The 22,691-nt window shown below is 49.7% G+C and overlaps 1 protein-coding gene across 2 annotated transcripts in view; it reads right to left on the bottom strand.

Moving 5' to 3' along the window:
• The window catches only part of Spon2 (spondin 2), a 29,441-nt gene extending 6,750 nt beyond the window's left edge, over nucleotides 1–22,691 (bottom strand). The window contains exon 1 of one of the 2 annotated variants that reach the window (XM_017599063.3): nucleotides 162–22,691. The gene's annotated coding sequence lies outside the window, so the exon portion shown is untranslated. The remainder of the gene's footprint in view (nucleotides 1–161) is intronic. The other variant, XM_017599062.3, reaches the window with a different exon arrangement.

The raw sequence follows: 22,691 nt of genomic DNA, 5'->3' as shown, positions 1-22,691 counted from the left end.
CTCGCTTAAAATAAGCAAGCTGGCGTACGTTAACAGCGTTTGCTCAGTGGCTTCAGCTGAGCAACTGTAGGTCACACATTGAGTAGAGATGTGATGTGACTTGTCAGCAGGACCAACTTCCACCCTGTCTGGCCAGAGAGAAGATGGTGGGACCGCCGTACCTAGTACAGCCCATCCAACTGATGCAGAATGAAGCCGTGAGGTCAATTAAGCCTGAGTAGACATCAGAACAAGGACTTTCTTCTCCTTTTCAGACAAAGGTGTCCTAGGGCCGCTCGAAAAATCCCACTGTCCCTCAACAGACAACAGGCATAGACAGATGCTCTTCTGTTGACCTTGTGGACCCTCAAGGATCGTTACCACTCCACACAAACGCCGACCTTTCGTTCAGAGGCCTTTTTCCCCCTAACTTGTCTTGTGTTCCGGGACCAGCTATGGGTCATGCTTGTCACAGGATCCAGGCTTCTCACATCTGACTAGAGTTCCAGAGCCACAGGACCGGGTTGCACACAGTGTTGCTGGAGAGGGGCTGCGAGGACCAGGACACTCACGGTGTTTCTGGAGAAGGGATGCAGGGGCCAGTGCTGATTGTGCTGTGTGGATGCAGTCCTTAGAGCAGTCACAGATGTGTACCTAGAGCTAGCCAGGCCAGTCTCCATCCACCAGAGCTTAGGCTCCTAGGAAGAAGATACACTGTGAATAACTTCAGTCCACCCCCTGCCCTATGCTCAGCGGAAACCCTAAGGCTCACTCCATTCCACACGACAAGGTAGTAGTCAACAGCCCCAGCCCGGGGTATCAGGAAGCTTCTCTCTCAGCCTCAAGCCCATGAAGTCTTTGAGACGTGGGTATCCACTGGTTTGGCAACGAGAACGAGCCAACGCCAGTCTCTTCCAAGCAGAGCTGCAGCTGCCAAGTCGGGGCTGCCCAAGGAGGGCTGGGCAGGATGATAGCCAGGCAAGAAATTCCTTTAGCGGTAGCAGTGTCCCCTAAAAATGAAAATCCCTGAGAATTTTCATGGACATGATGGGACATGGGGAGGACTTTGCCATGGTGTAACAATGGTCCTTTCAGGGCCTAGACTCCTCCTTAGGTGTGGCACAGGCCCCTAGGCCTGACCTGGGAAGAGACATGCTCCCAGGCCACGTGTGCTTGGGATCCCCACCCACAGAATGGCTGTCTCCTGCAGTGCACACAGGCTTCGGGCAAGCCTGCCTGCCAGGTGCCCCAGCTGTGAATGAAAAACCCTCAGATACCAAGCATGCCAGGTCCACAGACTCACGCTCGCTGCTCATTGGCTCCAGCCTGGCCCCGTGATGCGTGCTCTCTATATAATGCTCTCTAGAGGCTGCATCCACCCCTGGGCAGTATCCCCAGAATGGGGCCGCCAGACTGGCTCTCTCAAGCTCCCCCTTCCCCTTTCTACTGGGCACTGAACATTCCCAGCACTGTTCCCTCTGCTTGCAGTCCCTCTACCTAGAGAGGGCCCTTCCAAGCTGGCTCGAGGTTTCCGGGAAGGCTCTGCAGCCAGCCCAGCCCAGAGGAGCATCTTCTCACCCATACTAGCCCTTCAGCCCATTTTATTTTCCACCTCCTGCAGAGAGGGAAATCCAGCCCAGCCTTGTGAGCAGCCTAAGTTTTGCTGCAGGATGTTACATGCTCACAGAGGCATGAGTAGGCTGAAGGCAGACTCTGGATGAGGCTTCTGGGTACAACTTCTAGAGCTATGCAGTTAGCTGGGCTGCAGAGTTGGCGGCTGGCCCAAGCAGCTCAGGAACTTGTCCCACAGGGCATTGCTGCCTTCCTCCTTCCTGTTCTCCCTCCCTCTTTTCCTGTCTCCCATGTCACTATTCTAGGTCAGATTTCAAATAGCACCTCTGACTCAGGGCCTGAACTCTATCCAGTGAGCAAGCCCTGGGTTCAGCTCGTGGCCTTAGCTTTCTTAGAAAACACCCAGGAAGAAAGTGAGAGCCAACAAGCCCCAGCACCCAAGCACCCACCCCATCCACATCCTTTAGTTTCTGAGATCATGTAAGGGGGGCTGCTTGCAGCTGCCCTCCATGCATGAGTGTGGGCACCACAACTATGCAGCCCCAGAGGGAGCGCTGAACATGTGTCCTCCCCAGTCAGCACAGCAGGTCTCTACAAGACATGGATAGGAGACCAGGCCATGCCTGCACGTGACAGATCAGGAGACCTGTCAGTGCCGTGTGGCTCTAAGGCAGACTGTCCCCTTCTATGGTGCAACAGTTGGCCTCCTTTAAATGTGACTCTGGGCAGTGAAATGGCTGTTTAAAGACTAACGACATACGTTCAATCCCTAAAGCCATGTGAAGGTGAAAAGAGAGAACCATTCCACAAAATTCTTCTCATGAGATTCCCCCATAGTAGAAAATAAAAGAGTCCTGGCCATTTCTAGTAAGGCTTGCCATGGTGTCTCTTCACAATGGAGGTAAGGTGCCAGGACTTCAGCAAAAATGGGGGGAGTTCTCTCTCCATCAAAACAACAAGGAAACAGACAAAGATAATTGGACAGGACCAGAGTGTGGTGTCTAAAGTGAAGACATGACCACACAACGGTATGGTTAAGAGGAAGGCTTTTGTTGTAGACAGAGGAGAGAGAGAGAGAGAGAGAGAGAGAGAGAGAGAGAGAGAGAGAGAGAGAGCAGAGAGCAGAGAGCAGGGTTATAAGGAAGATGAGTTGCTGTAGGGAGGGGAGGGAAGCCTGTGAGCTGGAGGGCATTTAGGGTAGAGGAGAAAGCAGGCTGCTCATGGACTTTGAAATGTGTACCTCGTACTTGTGATACCGGGAGGGCCTGAAAGCCAGCATGTGCTTTGGATATGTGGATGGGTGCCACAAGTAGCCCTGTGTCCCTCTGCCAAAGGTGAGGGGAATTACTCCTTTGTGTAGAAGGGAATCAGTTTCACAGGCTCACATGGAATGTTGGCGTTTGTCTAACTGCTGGTCCATGTTGAACTCATTTCTGGATATTTGGACAGCCTTTTCGGAGTTTGGGGAATTGGTGTTTACTTTGGACTTGACACTTAGTAGACCAAGGCAGGTGAATCTCTGTGAGTTCTAGGTCAGCCTGTTCTACAAACCTAGCTCCAGGGTAGCCAAGACTACAGAGTTTCACAAAATTTTTTTTAAAAAGGAAGAAATGTCTGGACAGGGTTTTGGGTACTCTGGAAGTTAACCAAAAGCTTGCAACAGTAAGTGGGAAGTTATTTTGTCAAAAAATTAGGGAAGATGGTAAACTTTTAGCTATCTCAGATCCAAACTTTCCCTTCAATGATAGGAAAACCAGCCTGGAAGCTGAGGCCTGGGACAGCATGGGGCTGGGGCTTCTCAAAGCGTCATTCCCAGAAAGTCATCTTGATGTCCCCTTCTGGTAGCTTCCTAGACACTTGGGAAACTGTCTTTAGACGACTTGGGTCTGAGCCTTTCCCTAGAGATTTCTGTTGGAAACAACTGCAGGTAATGATTAAGGCTGTTGACCAAAGATGGAGGCCAAAATACTGAGAATGAAAAGCTCAGAGGTTGGAAGTGCACAGGGACGTTGAGAGCTCCTGGCATATTTCTAGGAACCTAGAAGGCCATATAGTCCAAGAGCCCGGGGGATGCCAATGCTCAGGCAAGGCCTGACAAGGCCCCTGATTGCCACCTCTGACTGACCTTCAGGTTCTGCAAGCAGGAAATGAGGGCTAATGCCCTTATGATGTGCCTTCTGTGAGTGTTTCTATCATGTCCTAACATAGATAGAACCACACAGCTGGAAGATTAACTGGTTCCAGGCATCTTCAGTCCAGTAGTTCACTAACCACTGAGCTAACCAGGAAAAGACTTTATGGCCCTACATGGCAACAAATACCAATATTTCAGACTTAAGCCAGAAAAGTCACTAAGGAAACCTCAACAAACAATAACCCATGAAGAGGGGAAGAATCTAATTTCCAGAGCTGTCCAATTATACTCTCTCAGTTGTTCAGGTTCCAACAAAAATGTACAAAACATGCAAAGGCAGAAGGAAGTGTAGCCCATACACAGAGAGTAAGAAAGAAAGCAGCTATAGAAACTTACCGAGGAAGCACAGGCCTCGGAGACACTAGTTAAAGACTTTAACAGTCATAAGCATGCTCAGAGAGCTAAGAGCCAGCCATGGTTGCTCACACTTCCAGTCCCAGCACTTGGGAGGCAGAAGCAGGATTAGCGTGAATTCCAAACCAGGCTCTTCTCCATAACAAGCTACAGGTCCAACTGGACAACGTCACAGCATCCTGCTACAAACCGGCTGCACCCCACAGAGGAAGCCATGTCTGATCAAGTGTGAGAGCAGAACCGCACCAAGGAGTGATACCAGCGAATGGTAGACAATTCAGGACGACACAAGCCTTGAGGTTGAAAGGTGTGATAAGCGTACTTCCCATTACAGGAGCTCGACAGGAGAGCTGGAAAAATGGAATTAAAAAGCCCATAAAAGGAGTACCTCGGTTGAGATTATCCAGCCTGGGAAAGAAAACAGGATAACAGAAACTAAACAAACGCTGGAGTCTTGCAGGGAACCATCAAACACAAACAATTGCGTAACTGGAGTCTCACGGGGAGAAGAGGAGACGCAGAGTGTCTGTGTAGAAGCCACAGCTCTTGTCTTAAGGGAATAACAAACAGTGTATACTGGAGCCATTTTGAATGACCCTGGCCCCCGAAACACAGATTTAGGTTACCCCAAATTCCATGTTCCGATGTGGGAGTAGTCCACAGGGTTTTTATACTTTTACAGAACACAGAATTATCATAAACCAAGGCATCTTTAAAAGACATTGGTGGGTACACCGGAGAGGTAGGTACAACAACACTGGGCAACTGTGTCACATACAGACCCATCAGGTGGCATTGTTGGGTTCTCAGTGGAAGCTGGTGTCTTGCTAAGCTAAAGGTTCTAGGAGATTTTCCTTAATTATCACAAGATGTTAGTTCTAAGATCATGGGTTATTAGTTCAGAAACAGAGTGTTCCAGAAGGCTAAAACTAGCCCAAGATAAAGTAATTAACTTCTGAGCCTACCAAATCCCAACCTCTCCACAGCACTGAGATTCTAGCTGGCCCGTCAGCCTCTGCAGACACCGGCTACTTCCAGGGGAGTTCTCGTTCAGAGCCAGACACGGTTCCTTTTCAGGAATTTTCATTCGCAAGAGAAAAATTATGTGGAAAAAAAGTAACAGCTGAAATTTGCCACAACGGATGATGAAAAGTAATGTACACATCCAAGAAGCTCAACTGGTTCTAGGTATGGAACACGCAAAAAGACCGTCCCAGTCACAGCTAAGTATTCCCAAGCCAGAGTCCCTGATCGGCAAAAGAAAACCAAAGCATCAGAGGCAAGGGTTACTCCATTAGAATTAATACTTCGCCTTCACCAGAAACCATATAAGGCGGTGGGGTGGACAAAGGAACAACATCAACAATTAAAAAAAGTCAATAGCTCTAGAAAAGGCTGTCATTAGCCAGAATACAGCAAACACAGAGGCGAATGCCAGCAGCAAACCACTGAACTGAGAACGGGACCCCCGTTGAAGGAATCAGAGAAAGAACTGGAAGAGCTTGAAGGGGCTCGAGACCCCATATGTACAACAATGCCAAGCAACCAGAGCTTCCAGGGACTAAGCCACTACCTAAAGACTATACATGGACTGACCCTGGACTCTGACCTCATAGGTAGCAATGAATATCCTAGTAAGAGCACCAGTGGAAGGGGAAGCCCTGGGTCCTGCTAAGACTGAACCCCCAGTGAACTAGATTGTTGGGGGGAGGGCGGCAATGGGGGGAGGATGGGGAGGGGAACACCGATAAGAAAGGGGAGGGGGAGGGGGATGTTTGCCCGGAAACCGAAATGTATATAAGAAATACTCAAGTTAATAAAAAGAAAAGAAAAGAAAAGAAAAGGCTGTCATTCCACAATAATCCAGAATTTCTCCTTAGTAAAGCCACCTCAAGGGAAAGACTAAAGGGAATTGTTTAGACTGAAACTAAGGGAGACTCAAAGTCTCGTGAACAAAGAAATAGTACCCAAAAGAGGCAAGACTGGAGGCCCTGGGAGGAGGCGCAGAGAATGGGCAGGAAGCTGACTCTAACACGGCAACAGTTCTACTGGAGAGTCTGGCTGGTGTGACTGCGTTGGAACAGTGACGTCTACTGAAGGCCGCAACTTCCAGAAGAGGCTTAAACAAGAATCGCAGTTGCTTCCCATATGAGCAGCTGCCCATTCCCCACCTCCGGGCAAGTACAGGTCCAATCCTGGTGTGGTTTGCACACAACCTGCAGATGCTATGTGGCCACCAGGACTCTGTCTTCCTACCCAAGGCTGTGATCACGGATGTTCATGGAGGTCAGTGGCTGGTCATTGCTCTGCTCTAATTGTTGCGAGCCTGTTATGCTTTGAGGGTGAAATTCCTTCCAGAGGTTCTGTGTTCGAACACTTGAGTGGGGCTGTTAAGAGGTTGTGGGGCCTCACCCTGAGGTGGGCTGCTAAGGACGGGCCTTGAAGGTTATGATCTGGGCTCTCCTGTCCATTGGATGAGGTGTCTCCACCGCACGCTCCTGCTCTAAGGGTGCATTTCCGCCACGCCGTCCCCACCGTGATCAACTGCTCTGCCCTGAACGTGGAAGCCAAAATAAACTTCCCTCGTCTGTGTCTGGCAATTGGGTCAGAGCAGCATGAATTAACTAATCAACCCTGCCATTCCAGCTGCTAACTTCCAGGAGCTTTAAAGGATTGAGGTCGTCTTCTCCCCATTCCCATTCATCATTCTCTCTCCTCCTTCGGAAGCTCAGACATCAACTATTAAGTTATTCGCGGGGAACCGCATATGCGAGGGAAGGTTAAAAAGTGATACTACAAGCGTAACGGCTCTGAGGGCGACTGAGGGCAACGGTCTCCTGGCGGTCAGGAGCCAAGGAATCCCACACAGACACACTGCACAGCAAACCTCACACGAGAGATTTATCGGGGAGAACACAGGAGGGTGGCTGCCTCTGCTCCAGCAAGAAACAGCAAAGAACTGATCGAGAGGCAGGTTTTATAGAGGGCATCTTGGGGGTGGAGATTTCCAGGGTGGGGACTGTGGGATTTCAAGTCCCTGAAGTAAGCTCAGACTTTTTAACTCTACAGGTACCACACAGACTGGGAAAAGTGCAGACTCTGAAAAGGCCTGAGCAGGCAAGTTTGCACGTCAAGCTGGTCCTTGGCCCAGAAACGACCTATGACAAATGAGTGGAACAGACCAGTGATAAAAATGGCTGACCTCGGGGAGAAGCTGATCATCAGGGTCCTGGCAGTATTAGTCTCAAATTTCAAATTTTAACAACAACAAAAAAATCATAGTACCCACCATAACTAGGAAAGCGTTGTACACTCCAGGGGGAAAATAAATAGAAACTGTCAATAAAAAAGACCTGCAGATGAACTAGCTATACAAAAGCTCTATAACAGCTGCCCTAAGGTGTCCAGAGAACTAAAATGAGATGAGGAAAAGCCAGCAGCATGATGGGAAAAAGAAATGGAAGAACCAGACTGAGTAGCAGAATATACTTTTCTTCACAAAACACATGTAAGAACACAATGCAGATGAAAAACATTAAGCTTAACCTAGGGGTGGCAAGTTATCCCCTCGGAGTAGATGATATAGACTACTCTGGTGGTGGAGACTGGTTGCCCAGCCTGGGGTCTTTGCAGAACCTATATGTGGCCAATAGAAAGGTACGCTCCACAATGCTGCCCCAGAGCCTATCAGTACTGGGTTTCCAACTGCAGCACCAGGCATGCCAGGCTAACCCAGGGTCACTTGACCTGAGCCAAGCTAGGCAACTGAAGCATCCTTTCCAAGATCGTCAGGGTGGGAGACTACAACAGAGCCTTAGCAGCTGCCTTACTCGAGGCTGAGGAGGCTGATGGCTCAGGTAAAATGTCTGTGGATCATGGAGGGAGGGATAGTGACTCCCACCCATGCCTCCATCCCCAATATTGCTCCTTTAACAAAAAGATATGATAGAAGTGATATCTTTCCATGTTGTACTGGATGCTGTTAACAGTTCCTTTTAAGCCCTCCTTTAGCTGCTCGAGACCAAATGGTACTTATTTGGAATGGACGGCCCTTCGGAGATTTGTAGAATGGTCTGTTGTGTCATGGTGATGCTTGAGTGTCTCACAGATTTGTCAGAACATCTGGAAGAGCAGTACAGATAGCAAGGAAGGAGTATGAACACAAGCATCTTACATGAATAGAAGGGGCAAGCGTAGGAGTCGTAAGGTTGTTGGGTAAAAATCTCAGCAACAGACCTCAGTTGCCTCTCTTTGAATTGTTGGCCGGGGGCCCCACAAACCTTAAAGACTACTGCCATTGCTCCTGGTTGTCTACCAGAACTAGGTGTTAAGACCCTATTGCTGGAGATACCAGACAATTGGGTCGCAGGACGTGAAATAGATCTGAGACTAAACTGAAAGCTCCCTCTTTACTGCCCAACTTTCACGGCTCGGGGCAGTGCTATGAAGGCTGCTGGGGAGAATCCTCACCAACTGTCCTGATCAGCTATGCTCCCTGTGTGGTAAGATACCCACATGCCAGGTGAGACGCGCCCGCTGGCACAGTGGTGGCACTGCTGTCGTGACTAAAACCTACTGCTTTCCCGACGGATGTAAGGTCTGCTCCCAATGGGGGAACTCACGACTTAAGCTGTAAGTCAGGGCAAAGCCTGAAACTGGGAAGTTCCAAGGCCCTGGCAGGAAGTGATTGTTAATTGCTTTGTTGAATGGGTGTGGTTTGCACGACACAAAACTATACAGAATATTAGAACTGGTGGGTTCAGCGAGGTGGCAAATACAAGGCCAATATTAAAGGTTCAGTTGGATTTCTGTATACCAGCAATGGATAGCATGAAAATAAAATTGTAAAAACCTATTTACATGAAAAAGAATCATATTTAAGGGGTTGGGGATTTAGCTCAGTGGTAGAGCGCTTGCCTAGCAAGCGCAAGGCCCTGGGTTCAGTCCCCAGCTCTGAAAAAAAAAATCATATTTAAAAGTGAATTTAACCAAAATGGTGCAAACTTTTATAGTAAAAAACCAAAGCTACAAACTATCTTTAGAATTTGAAAAGACCTAACAAACAGAACGACATCTCCTTTCACCAAATTATTACTAAAATGGTAATAAACATCGTGATCCACAGATTTAAACACTATCCATAAGCAAATCTCAGCGACTTGCTGAGCTCTCCTATAATCTCAGCATTTAAGAGGCCGAGGTCAAGGATCACAAGTTCAAAGCCCGAGCTGCACACAAGACCGTACTTGGAGGAGGTGGGGCAGCCTTTCCCTTTTCTTCCTTCCATCCTTGCGTCCTCAGAATCAGAATGTAAAAACTGTTGCTAACTTTTGCAGTCCTTCCAGAGAGGCATGTGGGTATAAAACTCCAAGTGTCAGAAGAGCCAAATCCACTCTACCCATACGTGAGGTCTCTGTAGCCCCTACTCTGTGGCCTTGAGATCAGGGGTATCTCCTAAGTCCTCAGTGTTCAGGCCATGTTGGGGTCTACCTCTAAGGGGGCCTACCCTCCAAGTCCCAGGGGAGGAAGCAGGGACACTCAGTAGGGAAGAGTGGAAGAACCAGTTGTTCTGTCCCCGAGACCAGTCAAGGCCCTCAAAATGCAGAGTGAGGGGCGGTGTGTAGAGAACCAGACACATGCCCTCCCTAGCTCCTCAGGCTCAGCCCCTTCCCTGACCCAGAGAAGCCAGGAGGCCCGGGGAAGGGCACTCCCTGCCTCAGGAACCACTTCCCAGCCTGGAAATTCTGAGCTGCTGCATCTGGCCTCCCACCTCCGCCTGACTCCCACCACCCTGGCTCCAGCCACACTGCTGTCCTACTTTCCACCCTGCGCAGTGGAAATATGGGTCAGCATAATGCTCACCAGGCCTGGGGCCAGAGCCGTGGAAGGAAAAACACCAGGCCAACCGCCTGGCAAAGCCCCAGCCCTACAGCAGGCTCCTGCCCACACTCTGGCTTGGGATTCGGGGCTGTGGGGAGGATCCCCCCGACTCCCACTTAGCTAGCAGTCTCTGAGTGCAGTACAGCTGCAGCCCGTGCTGCGCGCCATCTCCTATCTCCAAGGCTTTCGCTCTTACCCTCATTTTCCGGCTGCTTATTCCTCATTCTGTCCCGGAACAGGGCTGATGGTGTGCGAATCACGCTAAAGCACTTCTCTGTTCGTGTCTTTCTTTCCCTAGAAGCAACTGGATCAGTTGCTAGCCCCTTGCAAACTCCTGACAGTGCAGGCCAGGATGACCAGGTTGTCTCTTGCCCTGAGATATTGGAAAGGCCCATGTCTGCCCTCCTGGATTCAGCTTGGGGGCCTTCACCATTCTCCAGGGCCCTCTGCCCCTCAGGGCTCCCATGGATGCCTCACATTCAAGCTCTGGCCTAAGTCCACTTCCTTAGTGGAGAGGGACCATATCCCGGTCCCAGGTTAGCCCTGAAGCAGTGCTGGGGACAGCACCTCCAACCAGGCCTTTGTTTGTCCAGAATGGAAAGATGGAAGGATGCCTGAGGCAGAGGGGACAAAGTCTTGACCTGGGTCAAACCCAGGGTGTTCCCTGCAGCTGCTAAGCCTGGGCAGCATCTGGCTCCCCTTCCTTCTAGGAATGCTCGAAAGATGTTTATTTGACTTTATTTTTACTGACACGGGGTCTCTGTGAAGCTTTTGCTGGCCTGGAACTCACAGAGATCATCCACCTGCCTCTTCCTCTCAGGTGTGTGCCACCATACCTGGAAAAGGATGTTTTAAAGGGTGTGAACAATACAGTTTACCCCCGATGATTCAGAGAAAGAGATGCTCACCATATGATACCACCTGACAGAGAATGTATGGTGTGGTTCCTGACCAATGCTGCCTCCTCTGCTGGTCCAGCCGTCTGCAGGGCCTGGTGGAGGCTGAGGGGCAGCTCCTTGTGAAGCTGCTTACATTCTGTTTGCCAGTCTCACAGGGCAGCTACGGAAAGGGTGACCTTCCTTTGCCCCCACTCTGACTGGCATCCCAACCTTGGCCCCTAAGGAATCACAGTCACTGGAGGTTTTCTCTCAGCTCCACCCACCTCCTTCCCCAGGTTTTTTTCTGTGAACCATTAAGTACACCCAACAGGGTATTCAGCACTTGTTGAGAAAGGGGCAGTTTTGTTTTGTTTTGCTTTGCTTTGTTTTGTTTTGTTTTGTTTTGTTTTGTTTCTAAGCCCTTCCTCAATGCCCTCTCTCAGAGGTCAGAGAGATGAGAAGATTTCAGCTTCTTCACATATGGCTGTGTGTCCCCAAGAAGGTGACTTTGCCTCTCTGGGCTTCAGCTTTCCCCATCTGGGAGCACAGGGCACTATATATTTCTAATGCACCAGGACTTTCCACATCTTCCATTACATGGTGAAGGCATGTACAGAGGTTGCCATTTCCCCACTGAAAAACCCGGGGAATCCATGAAAAGATGAGAGATGGGGAAGTGCCCCTGGGGAGCCTGGGCCACTTCAAAGAATACTATACTCCCCTCCCAGGCCTTCCAGAATACAGGAGAAATGCTTGCCCTTGCCAACAGGGTGAGCTGCAGCCTCGGAAGTTCCTTGCAGACAGTAGCATGTCATCTAGGGTTCAGGCATCCCACACCAGCCCAGATATGTCACCACTGAGCACAGAGAAGAATCTCTACACATGCTCTCCCTATGCCAGATCCAGCAAAAACAAAAGAGTAGCCAGCCCAGTGGGCACAAGCCAAGGAGGGCGAACAGAGCAAGAATCTAAGCCTGGCCACCAGTGAGCTGTGCTGACGTGAGCACCGACCCTAACAGGAGTCGCCATGACACGGTGCAGGGTCAGCAAGGAACGGGGATGCCAAGGGCAGGGTGGCAACAGAGAGACGGACAGAGAGACAGACTGTGTATAACACATTAGAGCTCACATCCTCACAGAGGAGACAAGTCTTCAAGTGCACGGTGAGTGAACTGAAAGTGGTTTGGTTTCAATGGTCGTATAATCCAGCACGTTTTAAAGTAACTAAAACTGTCCCCAGCCTTTAAGCACTCAGAAATGATGTAGCTACCATTTGTCTAAAGCCTGAACTCCAATCTGGACGTGCGGGGCCACTAGAAAGCCATAGAAATGGACAGGCAGAGCCCAGCACTGGGTGTTCTGCAGTGGATGCAGAGAAAGGATGCTATATGCATCGTGAGAAAATAAATGGAGCTGGGTGTGGAGGGGCTCACCTTTATCCCAGCACCGAAGAGACAGAGGTAGGTGGATCTCTACATAGTGAGCCCCATCACGGAATTAGAGGATTCTGAGGGTAAAAAGAAAGCAGTGGGGTAGAGAAGAGGCTATGTGATTCCTCCTGAAATCAGTTGTCCGTGCCAGAAAGTCCCCAGTGAGGGATGACCATCGCGATTCAGTGCTAATTGTTGACATTTAGAACCACAAACGATCAGGGATAAGATGGGACTCATGAAGAGGGAAGCCTCCAGAAGGGGTCACGATGTCAGAACTTGAAGCTTTTAGGGGGCCTGCAGCACACAGGTGATCCTCGGTGGATTCAAATGACCAGAGTTACTGAATGAGAAAAACACAATTAGAGGAATACACAAAGCTGGAAAGGCGCTCAGAAGTGATCAGTCCTGGGAAGCTCGGGAGAAGCAGAGATGCTCACGCTGGCCCGGGTCTGGCTCGGAGCTGGAAGGAGTCAGCCGGGAATCACTCCAGCCCTTCCAATGCATGAGAAGATGGAAAATCTGCAACTCAACTCATGAATCCAGTGTCACTTAATACAGAAACTCTCCGTGGAGAAAACCAGAAAACCAGAAAACCAGACAGGCATCACCTCTAGATGAAGACGCGAAACAACCAAACTAAAACCAGTAACTTGTGTAGCTTGTCCAGGAGACCTTGTCAACCAGGACAGGCTTTGCGGCCAACTCAGATCGCTTCACTAAAGAGAATCTCAGAAACCTCAGAGAGACAAGACAAAGGTAAGTTTGACCAGGTGCCCATTATTATTATTAACAAAATTAACAATGTCAACAACAAACCCGAGGTTCCTGTCATGGTTTATGTGTGTATAAAATGTCCCTCACAGGTACATGTATTAAAGAGTTGGCTTGCAGCTCATGGTCCAGAATTGTAAGAAGCTGGGTCCTGCTGAGGAAGTGGGTCACTGGGGAAGCACCTTGCCCAGGGCCCTTTCTGTACCTCTCCCTCTTTCCTGGCTACTATGAGATGCAAGGCTCTATCCCGCTGGAGCAAACCTGGACTTAAACTCCTTCAAGTGTAAGTCAAAATAAACCTTCACTCCTTTTTCACTTTCTTCTGGGGTGTGTGTCACGTGACAAAAACTCTGAGGCAGCTGTGTACCCTTCAGTGGCCAAGACAGTAGCATCTACCACTGTCGCCGATGTCCGATGTTTTCTTAGACCTTGTACAAGTGCAGTAAGGTAAGAAAACCAATGACATAAACAGAAAAAAGCATGTAGAATAATTTTTGGTGATAATGATTACTTTATATAAAAATTCAAACTTAAAGCCCCCAGACATGGATTAGTATGTAAAAACACTTGCTACCAAGGCTGAAGACATGACTTTAATCCTTGGGATCCACACAGTGAAAGAGGAGAATGCTTCACCCCCATTAATTAAAATGTAATAAAAAATTTTAATTAAAAAATTGGTCAATATACCTTTAATCCCAGCACTTGTGTTTCAAATCTGAGTTTAAGTCTAGCCTGGTCAACATAGTGAGTTCCAGGCAAGTCAGAGATATATCATGAGACCACATCTCAAGAAAAAAAATAAAGTCAATATGAAGATATAAGATTTTTTAAGTGTATATTCCTTCTACCGATAAGTACTGTCCTGTATTATTTTTTGTTGTGATGACTATCATAACCAAAAGCAACTGGGGAGGAAAGGGCTTATTGCGTCTTAGAGCTTACAGTCCTTCATTTGGGGAAGTCAGGGAAGAAACAGGAAGCTGGAGGCAGGAACTGGAGCAGAACCATGGAAGAATACTGCCTACTGGCTTGCTCTCCACAACTGGATCACCTTGCTTCTGTACACTTGCCTATCCGCAGTTGGCTGGTCCCTTGCTGCATCAGTCACTAATGCAGAAAATGCCTCACAAAGTTGACCAGAGATTAATCCGATGAAAGCATTTCCTCCGTTGAAATTCCCTCCCAGATCATCCCGGTTTGACAAGCAAGGAAATCTGCAGTGATGCTCCAGCGACCACATGGATGGTGTAGAGAACAGAGAGCTGAGATGCTGCTACAAGCTGCTCACCCAGGCCAGGCCCAAAAGGCAAAGCCAACTGCTCCCCCATCATGGCTGCTCTGGTCCACAGTTGCTCAGCTTCCTTTCTCCAGCCCCAGGATGTGGTTCCCAGCAGGATGATTACCACGGTTGTAAAAATGCCCACGGGCACCTCTTGGTGGTGGTGGTGATGGGCACTGGAGACAGGAAGGCAGCCAGACCATGCTGTCTACAGCAAGGTCACAGAAGTACCCCCAACCTCTCTGTTAGCCTTGTGGTCAGGACATCACCTGACTGCTGGGGACAACAATGTTTCCCCATGTGAGAGGCGGCCACTATTTCAGGACAGTTAAATGTGGTCCTCTCTAGAGAAGAAAGACAAGATGTAGATTCAGCACGAGAAGAAGCATCAACTCAGTGCAGGTCACACAGACAGGCATCCTTGGGAGGATGTGATGTCCTCCTAGAGAAGGACAGTGGCTTCTGGACAGTGTCACCTGGGATCCCATGGATGAGCAGGTGATGGCAAGTGGGAGGAAGATCAGTGAGCGTCTCTGTTCCTTTTCCCATGTTTGCTCCTTCACCATGGTCCATAACCATGTATGACGGCTGTACACTGTCACTGGTAAACTATGTACAAGAGGTGTCAAGTGACGGGGTTAGAGAAATGGCTCAGGGGTTAGGAGCATTTGATGTTTTTCCAGAAGACCCAGCACCCACACTTGTGTGGCTCTCACAACTTCCTATAACTCCAGCTCTAGGAAATCCAACAATCTCTTTGGTTTCCATGGGCACACTCATGCACACATAAATAAAAACTAAACTCATTCTTTTCAAAAAAGTATGTGTGCCGGGGAGATGCCTTGTGGTTAAGAACACTTGCTGCTCCTGGGACAGACTGGAATTTGAACCCCAGAGCCCATGTTAGGTAGCTTACAAATGCCTGTAACTCCAGCTCCAAGCTATCAGATGCTCTTTTCTGTCCTCCGTGAGAATCCACACTCACATACACATACCCACACTGATCACACATACATGCATAATTTTGAAATCTTTAAAATTAAAAAAAAAGTGTCAAGTAGACTCCAGTCGCTGGGTGGTGTGGAGTTCATTTCAGGACCCCAGGCATTCTGGAAACCACTATGGTTCAGGGTTTGCTATCAACACACCCAGACTGCCGAGGCCTCAGCAAAGCCTGGAGTCTTGAAAGCCCAGGAACGGCAGAGATGGCGTTAAAAGACAATTAAACAAGTGTTGGGTGGGAGGGTGGTGACAGGCGGGTGATAGGGATAGGCAGCAACACTAGGTGTCCTGCAGTGTGGGTGCGGCGAGAAAGACAGTGTCGAGAAACTGTTGGGCTCTGTCATGGAGGGCAGACAGGCGGTTTTAGTATCTCAATGCGATGGAACAAGTCACCAACGAGACTTACTGCGGTTAGCAATAGCCTGGCCTTGAAGCCACCATAGTTCTGTCCTGAGGAAAAAATGGTTCAACTCCTAAATCTGTATCCACAGTGCTCTTTGGCTGTCACACATAAACACTTCTTAGGGGGGTGGAGTTAAGTAAAAAGCCCTACATAGATTTCCTGAGTGTGGTCTGAGCACTGGGTCTCAGGAAAGGTTCTGGGGGAGACAAAGGCTGAGCTGGGGAAGGCCCTACCATGGAGGACCGTGATGGGGTCAGGGGTAGTGCTAGGAGACCAGCTCAGAACTAGTAGCCTAGGCTGCCAGAGTTGGACGACCCCAAAGGCCCCCAGAGTTCTGGCTTGGGCAAGTCTTGGCTCATCATCTCAATGATGCTTCCAGCTCTGAGCTTCTCCCCTTCTGTGACCTTATCAGCCTGCTGGGATGTGTAAACCATGAGCTAACTGTGTGGGAATGCGCTTTCCTCTGGCTGCCCCTTCTGAGTCTGCTAGTCCCCATCCGCACAACGCTGACCTCCACCTCTGTCCACTCCCAGTTTTCCAGTGAGGAACCCAGGCCTGTGGTGCTACAGGCCAGGTATGACTAGCCTCTAGCCACAGCCTTCCGTGGGGTGAGGTACAATAGGGCACCTCTTCTCAGAAGGGCCTTAGTCCCGGCTTCATGACTGCTGTTGTGGTGAGGTACCAGGGACTCTCAGACCCCCAACGTAGGACAGAGCCTGTGCTCATCTAAATGCCCAGGGCTCAGCCAGAGATGCTCTCTCGTTTAAGCTGGGACCACAGGGTCACTGTCCTCAGCCAGGATGTCTGGACTAGGTCTGGGTCTCTGGGGGTGCTGGGCTTGGCTCTGAAGCCTATATTGGTGATTAGGCATCTCCTGCAAAGAGTGCTCCTTCCAAGAGTGGGGAAAACCCAGCCCCTCACCCTGAGCTCACTCTTTGAACAGGGTGGCCTGGGCCCTGCAATGCTAGATGGGCTGTACCTGCCTCTCTTGTATGGTTTCCACGGCGGCATCAAATTTGAGGGGCAACAACGTGGCCTTTTTCTTAAGACATTTCTTAAGTTTTGACATGTCATTCAGTAGCATAAAAGTCACCCCTTCATGGGGAGCAACTCAGCAGCGTGTCACCACACATAAACACAGTCACCTCAAGAGGAGACTCCGTACCCATGAGCAGCTGCTTCTGCTGTGGTATGAGCATGCGTCTCAGTCTGTGCTGTCATGCACGGTGGATGTTTCCTAAGGATGGACCACCCCTACCGGGAAGCTCTGATCGCCGGCACTGGGATCACGAGATCAGTCGGCTACCATTCCCTTGTAGGAGGAGGATGTGCTGGCTAGTCATGTCACCTCGACACAAGCCACTGTCATTTGAGAAGAGGAAACCTCAATTGAGAAAATGCCCCTACCAGATGGGCCCGTGATGCATTTTATTGTGATGCGGGAGGACCCAGCTCACTATGGTGCCACCTCTGGGCTGGTGGTACTCGGAGCTATGATAAACCAGACTGAGCAAGACAGTAAGCAGTAAACCTCCGCTTCAGTTCCTGCCTCCAGGTTTCTGCCCTGATTTCCTGAGACGTGGAAGTGTGGGAAATAAACCTTTTCCTTTCCACGTGGGTTTTTGGCCATGATGTTTTATTGTAGCAATAGAAACCCCAACAAAGAGATGGGGAGGCTCATGAAACCATAGGGCTACGTGACCCTCACAAAGCCCCTCCCAATTGCTAATTTCTACTGTAATTGATTTTAATTAACTGCTACTGTAAATAACTGCAGACACCCAAAAGTCACTCAAGCCCTTGTGTGTAACCCCTAATGAACTCACCGACTCACTGAGCTAAAGCTGGGTCTGGAGAGAACGCTCGCTTTAGTCTGTCAAGCCCCCCTTACGTAAATCGAATAGACATTGCTTTACATCTTCCCAGGAGACGTGCTCTAACTGAATACGGAGAGTGGCTTGTTTATAAGTAGTGAGTTGTTTTCCAGTGTTAGTCCCCAGCCAAGGCATCCACACATGCTCCACCTCACTCTTAGGACAGTGGCGGGTACTGTGTGTCCTTACTTGGCAGGAGAAGCAGCTCGCTCAGTGCTAAGGATCCAGCTCATGCCTTATGTGCGCCAGACACTGCTCTATCACCGAGTGACCCTCTCACCCCCACAGCCCTTACCATATGAACATGAAGCCTTCCGGAAGGGAAGCCCATACCTAATCACCTCTTGTTTATTTTTCTATAGTAACCTTATAGTGAATTTACTTAGCTCTAGAGGAAATCTTGGTTGTTGTCGTCAGAACAATGCGTTTGCTTTGAGTGAAGGTGTGTTGCTGGGTATCGTCTCATTATAAGCAGTGTATCCCTGTAGCACATAAGCAAAGCTCCCTTTCAGCACTGGGACCTGTGTCCCACAGCAGCCCTGCCCAGACATCCCCTATAGCTCTGGCATGCTGCATCTGTTCCCGGTTTAGAGTTTCCATCACTGTCACAAATGCTACCTTTCCCCCTGGCCTCTCTGGATGGAAGTACTTGAATCTGAAAGGGGTTTGTTTCTGGAGATTAGCTGTGTGTACAGCTGCCTTATTGAATTTACTGTCTTCTTGTAGCTTCCCTGGGGCCTACCTGCGGTCTTAATGGGGTGCACATGTGGGTTGGGCTTGTTTCCTGTGTGTTCGAGAGTGGTGGGGGGTGCGGTGGTGTGTGCTCTGTGAGTGTGTGTGTGTGTGTTGTGGTATTGTGTATGTGGTGTGTTTGTGTGTGTTTGTGTGTGGTGTGTGTGGTGTATGTGGTGTGTGTGTATGGTGTGTGTGTGTGTGTGTGTGTGTGTGTGTGTGTGTTGACCCTAGGGGAGGCCTGGCTAATCGCTGGGCTGAGGCAGGAGACTTGCCCACCCAGCACTGTATTTCTTGCTCAATCCCACCCAAGATGGGCTCTGGGTGTGGTCTCTGGGGCCTGTGGATAGTAGACTGGCTATGGGTGGACAGGCACTCCTGGATGAGGTCCCAGGGAAGAGGCCATACTATATACACCTGCATGCAGGATGTCTACCGGGTAAGCCTGAGCACATCTGACTGCGTGCTGGCACTTCAGCTGGGCCTGAGTAGCGGTGCCAAGGCCATGCCTGTGAGCCTGTTTCTCATTTGACAAGTGGCAGCCCTTGTTGTTCCAGGGCTGGGTCTTGAAGCATGGTGCCTCAGTGTGTACTGAAACTGGAGATCCTGAGTCAGGAGCCCAGTCCTTGGGCCCTATCATCCTGAGGCCGGATCAGAGCAATCCAGCAACCATGCTCGGACAGTGGCCTCAGACAGGGTGAAGTAGCTGGGGGGGTGGGGGCACAAGCCATCTGGTGTTGGTTGACCCATCTTTGCCAGCACCAGGCCTTTCTCGAATGACTGTCCTCACTCACCCCAATGCTCCACCCACAGATTCTTGCCAGGGCCCCTTACTGTGCCCCACCCAGCAGCCCTACATGGGCATCTCCCACAACAAATTTTAGGTCCTTAGAGAAAGGGACAACTGGGGACCCTCAGCTTGGATGAGGTAGAAGGCTGAGGGCCTGGCAGCCATCGGGAAGCTACATTTGTCTCTTGAGCTCTCCTGTTGATGTCCTCTGTTTCCAGGCTCCCCACACGCTGCACCCTAGAGGAGCGGCTGGGGAGCAAAAGAGAGGGAGAGGGAGCTGTGGGCCTGTGGCTTGAGGGAGAGCCAGGCCCAGCATGTGGTTTTCATTTTGGGTGTGACTGGCTCCTCTAGCCTCAGTTCCTCCCCCACACTGGGCTGGGGGCTGCCAGGGTGACCCTGCTTTGCCTGGGGCCAGCACGGACAGAAGATATCCTGTGTATCTGCAAGAGAGCCAGTGGGTAGTGACTGGACCTTGGCCACCTCTCAATGCTCTCTTCAAGACCAGTTGGGGTTTATTCATCATGCCCAAGCCCTCTTTCCTGGGCTGACCCTGGGTCTACAGAGCTAATAGAATGGGGGACTCCCAGAACTTGTGGCCTTGCACTAGCCACAGCTGCCTACAACCAAAGTCATCTGCCTGGTGAGTTAGCACACAGAACACCCTTGACTCTGCCTTTCCTGTGCGTTCCTCACTCTTACCACCTGAACAGCCTCAAACAGTGCCTATCTGTAATCACACAGACCAGCATCCTCTGTGGGGACCATGTCCTGGGAAGAGGCTCCTACAGATCAGAAGACACAAAGAAAGTAGATGAGAGAAGTTGGTCCACTCAGCCAACAGCAAGCATCCCTAGGAGTGAGGCAACATTTAACACCACAGAGGCTGCAGGGTCCCAAGCTGCGGTTTGGTGGCAGTCGGGAGTCTGTGCACTAATCTCTCTGCCCAGAGCCCTGCATGGGAGAAGACAGATAGACTAGGCTCCCAGAGAGTAAGCAAGCTCTGCCTGAGACTAACCAAGCCAGGTAGTCAGTGCCCCAGGAGGGCTGTGGTTTGAATACAGACTCAAGCCCAGGCTGGGCCCTAGCATGGAGGTAATCCTGCTGACAAATGGCTTCTGTCATGAGAGGACATGTCGGAGGTTGGCTGGGGAAAAGAATAAGGCACACTAATGAAAGGAAAGGGCTCAGCTGTCACAGAGCAAAGTCAGCTGAGACTGGACCACCCCCCAGGCCGTGGCTGAGGAGGGGCGCAAATGTGAAGTCATCACATAGCTCCCCTGAAGAGGCCTAGCAGGGCCTACACTGCATCCACCTTGGCCCAGTAGCCATCATTCACACATGTCCAGGAGCCAGGAGCTCCCCTGTCATTAGCCAAGCTGGCTAGGCCCAAGGTTGGGTTTTTTTCCTAAGCAATTTCCAGGATTCTACATTTGCTAAAACATTCACCACTTTTATTGGAAAGCTGGCTTCTGGCCCTGCATCTTGGTTTCCCTGGCCCTGGCTCCCTCTCTGACAGTTACCAGGCCCCAGGGCTGGTGTTCAGGCCTGCTCTCCTTGATGGTAGCCAGGCCCTGGAGGAGTCCTCCTCACTCCACATACATTCACAGATCAGTAAGTAGAGGGCTTTCTTAATTAGTGATTGATGAGGGAGGGCCCAACCCATTGTGGGTGGGGCCATCTCTGAGACAGTGGTCCTGAGTTCTGTAAGAAAGCAGACTGAGCAAGCCACAAAGAACAAACCAGTAAATAATACCTCTCCATGGCCTCTGATTCAGCTCAGGTCTGCCCTGCTTTAGTTCCTGTCCTGATCTGCCTCAGTGATGAACAGTGATATGGAAGTATAAGCCGAATAAATCCTTTCCTCTCCAAGTTACTTTGGGCATGGTGTTCCATCACCAAAATAGAAACTCTAACAAAGACAGAGATCGGTACCAGGAGTGGGGTATTGCTGTGATGGACCTGACTGTGATGTTTGGAGGAGGATTTTGGAAGAACTAGAAGAGCCATTGAGTGCTGAGTGCTCAGTGGGCTGTTCTGTGAGGGCTTGAAAGAGAAGACAAAAGCAATGCAGAGAGTGGAGGCCTGGGGTGTTTCAGAAGAAAGCAACGACTCTACCATACCTATTGTGTGAAAAACAAAACAAAACGGTGCAGTGTCTGATCAGCTGGAGCTGAAAAATGAACAGTGGTTAATGAGAGACCAGAACCACTAAAGTAAAAGCTTTGTCTTGTTGGGACGCTGGTCAGCTGGAACTGAGATAGGAGCTGTGATTAAGAAGAGACCAGAAGGGGTTGGGGATTTGGTTCAGTGGTAGAGCGCTTGCCTAGCAAATGCAAGGCCCTGGGTTCAGTCCTCAGCTCCGGGGGGGTGGGGGTGGGGGGGGTGGGGGTGGGGGTGGGGAGAAGAGACCAGAAGCTGGGAGTTGGTGGCAAATCCCTTTAATTCCAGCAGTCTGGAGGCAGAGGCAGGCGGACCTCTGAGTTTAAGGCCACCCTGGCCTATAGAGTGAGCTCCAGAACACCCAGGGCTACACAGAGAAACCCTATTTTAAAAAGAAGACCAGCATTACTGAGGTGAAATCTGCTGGGAAGTATTTCCTCAGTTAGCACGCAGAAGCTGTGCTCCAGAGGTGGCCCTTACGCTGGCGGCCAAACTTGGTCATGTGTAAGAGTGTCCAAGATGGAACTGTACTGAGGGCATGAAGAGGTCGGCTGAGGTCATTGGTGAAGGTACAACCTCAGCAGCATCTGAAGCCCCAGGATAGAAGGGGTAATGGAGAGAAGCTGAAGCTTGGCACTGTGAAGAGAGCCCAAGAGAGGCTACTGGTCAAAGTGCAGCCCAGTTGTACCAGGAAATCCCAGGATTTTGGAGACACCAGTGCCATGAGAGGACCATCAAGAACGGAAGCCACGGAGTGAAGCTGGCCCGAGTCTAGAAAATATTCTGAATATGTAGCAGAGGGCGGGGCCAGAAAAATGACCCAGTCCCTTTGGAGGAGCCCAGAAGGTTGTAAGTGGATCCCAGACGTGGGTAATTAGTGATTAAACTGTTTCCACTTCAGTTTTGCCTTGTCTGCACCCTTGTTCTCCATTCTGAAGTATTTAACTTATTTTTCACTTTATAAGAGTCCACAGTTTAGACTTGGGTTTTAAAATAGACCTTGAATTCTTAAAAAAAAAAAAAAAAGACTGTGAACTTTTAAGTATTTGAATTTGTAAGACTATGGGACTTTTTACGTTTATAAAATATTTTATGTTGTCTATAGTAATGTGTGATCTTGGGGATGGACAGGAATGAAAAAGTATGGCTTAACAGTGACATGTTTGTGTATCAAGTTGACAAGAGGTCAGTTATACTGGATGGCTTTATGTCAACTTGACACAAGCTGAAGTCACCTCAGAGGAAGGTACCTCAATTGAGGAAATGCCTGTGTGAGCGCAGGCTGTATACAAACCTGTAGGGTATTCTCATAATTAGTGATTGATTGGAAAGGGCCACCTCATTGTGGGTGGTGGTCCTGGGTTCTATGTCTTAAAAAAAAAAAAAA

The sequence above is a fragment of the Rattus norvegicus genome, chromosome 14, assembly GCF_036323735.1.
Source record: "Rattus norvegicus strain BN/NHsdMcwi chromosome 14, GRCr8, whole genome shotgun sequence".
Lineage (NCBI taxonomy): Eukaryota > Metazoa > Chordata > Mammalia > Rodentia > Muridae > Rattus > Rattus norvegicus.
This window is presented reverse-complemented; position numbering and strand designations above follow the sequence as displayed.